Genomic DNA, 8,230 nt, shown 5'->3' on the forward strand with positions numbered 1-8,230 from the left:
AACAGGCTGATTAAAATACCCATTATTCCCTTTCTTACTGTACTGACTCCAAGTAATGATGCGATGTTCACCTTTTCCTTATGATCATTTACAATATTACCATGCTCAGTTTTTAACCAGTACATATTGGACTTGAGAACATTGAAGATGGTGGAAATTCCAGGGTTCCTTGTTCAAAGACACTTGACCATGGGACTTGATCTAAAGGGGTGAGCCTAGTGAGAGTATCTGAGTGCTACAGGATATGGTGAGTCTTCATGAAAAGAGGTGACAAGTGGTCTCTAGCTCTCCAGCCTGTGGCTAAGACCATAAGATCATCTGAAATAAGAACAAGAGTAGGCCATTATGTCCCTTGAGCCTGCCCTGTCATTAAATAGGATCATAACTGATCCTCATGTCCACTTTCCTGTGTATTCCCCTTGATTCTTCATCTGATCAAAAATCTAGTCACCTCCACAAGATTCCCCCCAGAATTGCTGTTTCCAGGATGTGATGCTGGTTATGATGGATTGGTTCATCCAATACTGTTGAGAAGAATGAAGATGGTGACAAGTCCTATTGTGCATTGTGCTCCTTCTTGACTCTCAGGTTATCTTCCTCCCACAGTCAAGCATGAAGAGAAAGCTGAAGTTGTGTGATCATGGACTGCCTGCTTCACAACCCAACAACCCTTTCCTTCCTTCACTACCCGCTCACAGTGATGCATGATAAACTCTTCTGAGACTATCAAGTTCAGCTGAAGATACTACTAGAGTACTTACTTTGGATGCTTTTGTGAGGTGAGGATCAGCACATGGTGAGTCAATGGTCTCAAGTGGGCTGGAGCCAGACCATGTTAAGATTGTTCATTTGCTGGCTTTCTTGAGGCCAAGACGATGGACACGTACTACAGAAGAAGACTCACCTGAGGACTTCAGTGGGAGGAAAGTTCTAAATGGGCATTCACGCTGAGACACTGGGTACCATAATTGGCCAGCCAGACAACCTGCTGTCACCATTGAACAACGTAAGGGAGTCCCACTCAGACTTAGCACTGGACATGGCATGGAGCTTGCCCTATCTACAGCACGTGTCGTATTTTTCTTTTTCAGATCCAGAGTTGCCTCAACCCTCCTTGTTGTAGCCATTGGCTGCACAGTTCTCCATCATCTCAATGACACTCTTTGACAAATGCAGGAACATGCTAAAAGAATATGCCAGAAACACTCCTGAGTAATTACAGACATGTTTCAGCAGAAACAGATCCACAATTTTAACTTACCTGAAACCTTTAACTGACACATGACCGCAGGGCCCACTTTGCTCCTTCATACTTTTCTTTCCAGGCCTGGTTTAGCTGTGTGACATCAGGATAACACCAAAGCAATGTTTGGGCAAGCATAAGAGCATACCTGTGTAAACCAGTATCTCTCCAGAATGGCACACGGGCTCCAGAGGTAATAACGGCTGACACAGCAGTTCCCTGGACAGTCAAGATAGTGCTGTTGAAAGAGTCACTATGCATTCAAATTTTGTCCTTATATTAGCAGAAAACCCTCCTGAGTGTGTCTGAAATTTGCCACTATCTGACATCTGCTCATTCCATCAAAGTGGAGATGAAAATCCCCCATTGAAAACACACTGTCAAAGCTAGAAGTTTGCCAAATCCCTGTATTTATGCAATCTAACATTTCGCAGCTCCTACCAGGGGGCCATACAAAACTTCCACTGCGATGTGAAGTCTTTTTCTGTTTCTTCATTCTACCTATAAATTCTGCATTGCCTCCTTTTTAATGGGTGACATTCCCACTCCACTTGTTTTAAGTTCGAGATGTGGAAATTTTGGATGTTTTGGTCTCTAGCTGTTTGTCATTGAGGCATCAGAAGGTAGTTGGTACCCATGCAAAATACCCAAATCGATACCCAATAATGAGAAAAAGGAGAGAAAATTGGGGTGAGGCCTTAAAATAACTCGGAGGGTCGGTGTGGACTTGTTGGGCCGAAGGACCTGTTTCCACACTGTAAGTAATCTAATCTAGTAACCTACAATCCAAATGGCTTTCAAACAGTACCTCACCACTACCGTAAACCCACCACCATTTCTGAAAAAAATCATCTTAAAATGATATCTAAAGGTTAGGCAATTTGCCATCAATTGTGCTGTAGTGAAAGATCTGTGTATTGCAGCAGCAACCAAGCTCTTTTTAAATTCAGCCATAAATCAAATGCATGTCTACATTTTCAACCTATTTCGTTTTTATGTTTCAGCTGAGAAAACATAACTGAGTACCTTAGAGGAATTAGGAAAATGTAACTGGTTATTGACCAGCTTTTGAGGAGCTTCCAAGAATTAACTGCTGCTCAACGAACTGGAGGATTCTAAAATATATCGGTAATTAGCCGCAGAACAATATATTGATCCTACAAACAATCACAGCCATTCAGAAGGAACTATGTGCACCATGTAGGTTGCTAAAACCCTGACAATTATTGATTCCATCTTGTCTGTACAGGTTAGTTCTGCAGTGCTGAAATTATTGGGAACAAAAATAGGTTCATTATAGGAAAGTAATGAATCTAATTTCCTGCTTCCACCTAGTTCCACAAATCTTTCAAACATACTTCTCTGATGCATAATTTATTGCATTATTTTTTGATTTTGTTGCAAAGCTACTGATGAAAAATTTAGAAATTACAACATCAATATATTTTACATTAACCAGTCAAGCAAGGTAAATGATCCTAATGCAATTTCTATCTTAAAAAGAGAATGGTAAATCCATAGAGATTTATTTTCTACTGAATGTACTCCTCTCTTTACATGTGTTTCTGAAAATATGTTTATAATAAAACTGTACTGTGCAAAAAAAACTAGCTTTTTCTGCAGGGACATGTCAATTCAGATCCCTGCCTTGTTGCTTCTGGGCATTTTTTGATCTCAAAATCCACCCTGTACTAAGTCTAAATGTGTTGGAGAAGACTTTTGCAAAGAATAGTGCCTTTCACTTTGTAGATTTTGATGTTGAAGCACTGCTTTAGCTGGGGAGCCACAAGAAGGACTCTGTCTTTGGAATTGACAAAAGGAAGGTATGTAGCTGCACTATAGTGGATGCATCACACTCAGTATCAATTCTACCACTCGGTGCATGACCATGTCGCACTCTATAATTGAAATGTTATTAGAAGGTCCATTAAAAAAAAGGGACTCACTGTATTTCTCAAGAATGCACGGCCAATGTAATTACAATAAGCTTAAAACGTTATGCTAAACAGTTTAGGTATGTGTACCTTATCCCATCCATATGCAAAGCCTCACAGAAACTGATATTAGCATGCATGCTTAATTCAATGAGCTACATTTTAACACTTAGCCTTCTTGACTTCCTGTTACACATACAGGGCTTCAAAGTTTGTGAGAAGATTTGTAGCTCGGGTGCTCGTTGTTGTGGTTCTGTTCACCGAGCTGGGAATTTGGGTTGCAGGCGTTTTGTCTCCTGTCTAGGTGATATCCTCAGTGCTTGGGAGCCTCATGTGAAGCGCTTCTGTGATGTTTCCTCTGGCATTTATAGTGGTTTGTCTCTGCCGCTTCCGGTTGTCAGTTTCAGCTGTCCGTTGCAGTGGTCGGTATATTGGGTCCAGGTTGATGTGCTTATTGATTGAATCTCTGGATGAGTGCCATGCCTCTAGGAATTCCCTGGCTGTTCTCTGTTTGGCTTGTCCTATGATAGTAGTGTTGTCCCCGTCGAACTCATGTTGCTTGTCATTTGCATGTGTGGCTGGTCGTGTCATTTCGTGGCTAGTTGGTGTTCATGGATGTGGATCGTTAGCTGTCTTCCTGTTTGTCCTATGTAGTGTTTTGTGCAGTCCTTGCATGGGACTTTGTACACTACATTGGTTTTGCTCATGCTGGGTATCGGGTCCTTCGTTCTGGTGAGTTGTTGTCTGAGAGTGGCTGTTAGTTTGTGTGCTGTTATGAGTGGTTGCAGTAGTCTGGCTGTCAGTTCGGAAATGCTCTAGATGTATGGTAGTGTGGCTAGTCCTTTGGGTTGCGGCATGTCCTCGTTCCGTTGTCTTTCCCTTAGGCATCTGTTGATGAAATTGCAGGGTATCCATTTTGGCGAATAGGTGTTCTTCTTCCTCTTTTTGCAGTTCTGGTGTACTGCAGTGTGTTGTGGCCCTTTTGAACAGTGTCTTGATGCAACTTCTTTTGTGACACCGGAACGAGAACATGTCGCAACCCAAAGGACTAGCCACACTACCACACATCAATAGCATTCCCGAACTGAGAGTCAGACTACTGCGACTACTAGGATTCATAACAGCACACAAACCAACAGCCACTCTCAGACAACAACTCATCAGAACGAAGGACCCGATACACAGCATGAAGAAAAACCAATGTAGTGTATAAAGTCCCATGCAAGGACTGCACAAAACACTACATAGGACAAACAGGAAGACAGCTAATGATCCGCATCCATGGACACCAACTAGCCACGAAACGACATGACCGGGTATCCTTAATAGCCACACATGCAGATGACAAGCACATGAGTTTGACTGGGACAACACTACTATTATAGGACAAGCAAAACAGAGAACAGCCAGGGAATTCCTAGAGGCATGGCACTCATCCACAGAGTCAATAAGCACATCGACCTGGACCCATATACCGGCCACTGCAGCGGACAGCTGCAACTGACAACCGGAAGCGGCGGAGCCAAACCACTATAAATACAGAAGGAAACATCACAGAAGCACTTCACAGAAGGTTCCCAAGCACTGAGGATGTCACCTAGACAGGGGACGAAACGTCTGTAACACAAATTCCCAGCTCGGCGAACAGAACCACAACAACATACAGGGCAGCAATGATGAAAGAGGTGACTGAGTCCATTATGTTTGAATATGTTTCCACCATGTGAGCTGCGCCAGAATGCTGAACTGTGTCATTGTAAAAGCCATCCTGCCCCGCAGCTCCCAGCTTGACTTCCTCTTTAACAAAAACAGAACTTGCTGACAGAGCAGAGCAGCTCTAGCAGCATCAGTGGTGACAAAACAGAGCTAGCATTTTGAGTCCGGTGACTCTTTATCTGAACCAGTCAAGCAAGGTAGCAGATCCAAATGCAATTTTTTGAAAAGGTGATGATAAATCCATGGGGATTTATTTTCCATTGAAAGTACTCCTCTGCCAATTTTTTTTTAAAGTATGTGCTAATGATAAAAATGAATTGTACAAAAAAATTACCTTCTTCTGTCATGACATGTCAAGTCAGATCCCTGTCTTATTGCTGCTGGGCATTCTTTGACCTCAAACTGCCAATTCCTTTCTGTAAATGGGGCGTCTAGGAAAGAGTGGCACTTATGCTGGTGACGAGGTTTGAGAAGGGGACAGGAGGGGGTGGCAGAGATGGGTAGTGTGGGTGGCTGGAGATGAGTAGCTAGATGATCGAGGAGAGAAAATGAAAATAACAGTGATGATCAAGAATCATAAAATCCCTAAGTGGCCATTCAGCCCATACCATCCCTTCAAAGAACAACCTACCAGGACACAGTGTTCTTACCGTCTCCCTGGAACACCATATTTAATCCGCCCAACCTGCACACCTTTGTGACTGTGGGATGGAAACCAGAGCAAACTCATGCAGGCACAGGGAGAACATGCAAACTCCACACAGAGAGTCACCTGAGGCTAGAATTGGACCCAGGTCCCTGGCACTATGAGGGCTAACCACTGGGCCACCATGGATCCCTGCAAAACAACATGGTTAGATTGGAAATCCTGTTGGAGAGAGGAGCAGAACTTCTTCAAGGTGGGCATACCTAGACATTATGTGGCGGTGAATTAAACACAAGACTTCTTCTTTGCTTTGCTGGTGACCTCCAATCTGACATTTACAAGTGGTTCAATTTGAGAGTTGCCTCGTCCCTGTAACTCCCGCGTCCTGAGATTGCTAGAGAAAGCACAAAAGAATGATATCTCACATTTGCAATTGGTAAATATTATGAGTTCGAGAGATGCTGTGGTAGCAATTGATAATTAACATATCATTAAAGAACTGCTAACAAAGAGGGCAGTACAGTGGCACAGTAGTTAGCACGGCTACCTCACAGTACCAGAAACCCAGGTTCAATTTCATCCTTGGGTGACTGCTTGTGTGGAAGTTTGCACATTCTCCCCATGTCTGTGTGAGTTTGCTCCAATGCCCTCTCACAGTCTAAAGCTGTGCAGGCTAGATTGATGAGCTGTGGGAAATGTGTGGTTATGAGATATGATTATGGAGTGGGTCCCTTTGGATGGTCTGTGCAGACGCAATGGGTGAATAGCTTCCTTTTGCACTGTAAGGATTACAGTTCTTATCAATATAAAGTAGTAAATAAGAAATGAGAATTAGGTAATTATTTGAACAGAAAACATTTGCAGGGCTACATGAAAAGGAGTTTGACAAAATGCATTATTTGCATCAATGACTCTACGATTCAATGTGGTTAGTGGTAGAGTCATAAAGATGTATAGCACGGGAACAGGCCCTTTGGTCCAACTAATCCATTCTGAGCAGATATCCTAACTTAATGTAGTTCCATTTGCCAGCACCAGGCCCATAACTCTCTAAACCCTTCCTATTCATATACCCATCCAGATGACTTTTAAATGTTGTAATTATACTGGCCTCCATCACTTCCTGTGGCAGCTCATTCCAAATATGCACCACCCTCTGTGTGAAAAAGTTGCCCCTTAGGTCTCTTTTAAAATTTTCCCCTCTCACCCTAAACATATGCCCTCTAGTTCTGGACTCTCTCACCCCAGGGAAAAGACCTTGTCTATTTACCCTATCCATGCCCCTCATGATTTTATAAATCCCTGTAAGGTCACCCCTCAGACTCCAATGCTGCAGGGAAAGCAGCCCCAGAATATTCAGTTTCTCCCTAGAGCTCAAGTCCTCTTACCATGGCGAAATCCTTGTAAATCTTTTCTGAACCCGCTCAAGTTTCACAACATCCTTCTGATAGGAAGGAGACCAGAATTGTATGCAATATTCCAACAGAGGCCTAACCAATACCCTGTACAGCTGCAACATGACCTCCCAACCTGCTATACTCAATGCCCTGACCAATAAAGGAAAGCATACCAAACACCTTCTTCACTATCCTATCAACATGCGATTACATTTCAAGGAACTATAAACTTAGATTCCAAGGTCTCTTTGTTCAGCAACAATCCCCAGGACCTTACCATTAAGTGTATAAGTCCTGCTCTGATTTGCTTTTCCAAAATGCAACACCTCGCATTTATCTAAATTAAACTCCATGTGCTACTCCATTCGTATGTTAACCTCATCATAACCTTTGTAATAAATTATGCCCCATATCATAATTATATATAAATAAAACACTCGAGACAATACGAAAAGGAAGCAAGATTATTTCTTAAAATCACTGCTTCTGTCAATGATTTAATAATTACATAATTCACAGAAATGGCGATTGGTTTGTTTGAATTTTTTATAATGTCAATATAGCATTCAAAATGTAGTTGGTTTACAAATTAACAATCTTCCATCATCTCAAAGCTCAATGTGTGAGCTAAGTTCAACATTCTAAACATTTGTACCAATTTGTCAAAACGCTTATAAGCATCTGAAAAATATTAACAGTGAACCCCATTGGTTCAATTAATTGTCTGTTTTCCAGAGGTATATACTATTTGTTCATTCAGTAGCACTAAGCACTGTGGCTAAGTACTCCCACCCTGGGGAAATCATTCCAGGAATAGACACAAGTCAATTATTCCTCGAATGATTTCTCTGTGGTGGATGAGCTTCGACCTGCTAGAACAGCTCTGCCTAAGAAGCTACTCAGACTTGGGGCTTATCAGAGCCGTCTGAGCAAACACACAGAGATTCATCATGACTAACTAAAAACTCGCCAGTAAACCACAAGAGCAAGAAGCAGTTTGTGAACAAAATAAAAAATTCATAGCTCAGATTTTAAAATCCTATGGCAGTTCTGTATGACATTCCTTTAAAAATGTTGCTTACTTCAACAGTGGAGTCACAGACAATAAAAAAAATGGATAACCATAATGCTCATTTGGTTCTTTCAGTGATGGATAAGTTTTATTGTCAAGGGCAAGAGACAACATTGCATTTGTCAATAAACAAAGATAATATACAAAATTCTTGGCAGAATTATTTAACCACATTCTTTTGTTTATTACATTGAGTACAACAAAACTGCCTTTTTTTTTCTC

The sequence above is a fragment of the Hemiscyllium ocellatum genome, chromosome 32 (assembly GCF_020745735.1).
Source record: "Hemiscyllium ocellatum isolate sHemOce1 chromosome 32, sHemOce1.pat.X.cur, whole genome shotgun sequence".
NCBI lineage: Eukaryota > Metazoa > Chordata > Chondrichthyes > Orectolobiformes > Hemiscylliidae > Hemiscyllium > Hemiscyllium ocellatum.